Consider the following 2185-nt stretch of genomic DNA (forward strand, 5'->3'; position numbering starts at 1 on the left):
TTTTTTTTTTTTACATTTAAAAGCACAGCCATTCCTTGGCGTTGGTTGAGTTTCACCCTCACGTGGTGGTTTGGCGTGAGGTGAACTTTAACTTTACCTTAGGAGATACCCTCCGCGCCTCTCATACTAAGGTACAATATAACGAGGTTTACCGTGCCCCTCTAATAGGTTGGTCCAGAAAAACCCGCCTACTACAGTGAGCTAATCAAATAACCCACCAATTCAATAAAATTTTCGATAGCATGACATGGCTAATATAATATTACCAGCCTGTCAAGGCAAAGAAAAAGTTCATATATTCTACACAAACACAAATCCAGCTATGCTTGCCATCACATTGTCATAAGCCATCAATTCAAACCATATGTCAAAACATATATATAACACAAGTCTACAGTCTCCACTTACTCAATTTCCAAAACCAGTATTTAATTTCAAAACAAGTTATAAATCTCATTTCTTTTAATCAACACTTCAATTATAAAACATAATAGTTTGCAATTTAAATTCATTTTTCTTTACAACATAAAAACGAGTATAAACTACTTTAGATAGTTAAGATGAAAGTTTGATTACTCACAATAGCGAGAGTTTAGAGTACTCCTATTCTTGGTCCTCGGGTACGATATCTTTACCCTTATCAGAGGGCTCACCACCTATACATAATACATGACACACAATTCAATATATTTGTGTCAAACCGTCATAAGACTGTTTCAGGCTCTATATGAATGCATGAAATGGAATGAGGATTATTCGAATAATCACTTAAATACGGTGTTCTACGTGGATTCAATTATGATCGGACTGAACTTGTGTTCAACCTAACTCGAGCTATACACAGTTGAATTAACGAAAACATCCGATTCAACTTCAAATATATTCATTACACTTCCAATATTTCAAATACACCAAAGTACCTCAATAAGCTTGATTGTAACTGAAATTCATTCTTATTCTAGACTAACTTGCTAATCAGTGTCAACATAGTCCAATAAATCCATCTATATCATTAGGAATCAAATCCAAGTCCATTTACTATGATTTTCTCATTATTGTTCAAATCGTTTACTAAAGGAACCATACGTTTCCATAACTGTTTTCAATATCCAGCACCACAATTCATCAAGTACAAGCTAAATAACAAGAAATATAACAAGATTCATCATCAATGTGTCATTTAGTAAATTTGGCCAATGAGGGTTTGGTGAAGAACATGTGGTTTTCATGCTTGTTTTTCACACCGAGTATCACAAAACAACTAAAAACGCGTATATAGCATGAAATCTAACAAAACCTGTGATCAAAACCTCTCCCCCTAGGTTCGACCAACACACTTTCCTTCATGAAATCTTGAGTTTCAACTATGGAAAATGAAAAAGAGAGCATGGGAAAGGTAGATCTTAAGCTAAAATTGAAAAATCTTACCTTTGATTGCTTTGTTCTTCGAAATTCCACAAATTTCTCTTGAATTTTCCTCTCTAGGGTTTGTTTCTATTCTTTTCTCTTTGTTCTTTGCTTTGGCCGGACAAGAGAGAGTGATTTGGGCGGAGTGTGTGCTGGTTGTTAAAGGGAATTAGAAAAGAATTAAAATTTGCCACATGTCACCATGTAATTGGTGCATGCTTAATACTTAACCATTAAGCAATTTCTCACCACCACATGTAATCCCATAATTATCCAAAGTATAAAGTGATAATAGGTGAAATTCATGGGCTTGACAGGTGTAATGGTGGTGTAAAATTTCAATTACGTCCTCATGAACACGTGAAATGACTGTTTTGCCCTTATACTCAAAAATTATCAAAAAATTGAAACTTTTCACTCTAAAATTTCAAATTATGCTCCAAATAGTCAAACTTGGTCAAAACTCTCGTCCAACATTCCAATTTTGCCCTTGGGTGGCAAAATGACCATTTTGCCCTTACGTTATGAAAATTCCCAATTAGACTCCAAATCAATCCTTGAACTCTGAGTCATCATATTAAGACATTCTAAGATTCAATAACTCTCAAATACATCGTAAATCTCTATTTGGACTAATTTGAGGCTTCAATCAACTTAATTGTACCACTAAGTAAAATACAAACTTTTAACGATTTTTCAATACATTCACTTATGCATACATTCTATCAAGCACATGAATGACATGACAAGTATATCATAGAGTAGGGCTTGACAGCAC

The sequence above is a fragment of the Theobroma cacao genome, chromosome 2 (genome assembly GCF_000208745.1).
Source record: "Theobroma cacao cultivar B97-61/B2 chromosome 2, Criollo_cocoa_genome_V2, whole genome shotgun sequence".
NCBI classification, from domain to species: domain Eukaryota; kingdom Viridiplantae; phylum Streptophyta; class Magnoliopsida; order Malvales; family Malvaceae; genus Theobroma; species Theobroma cacao.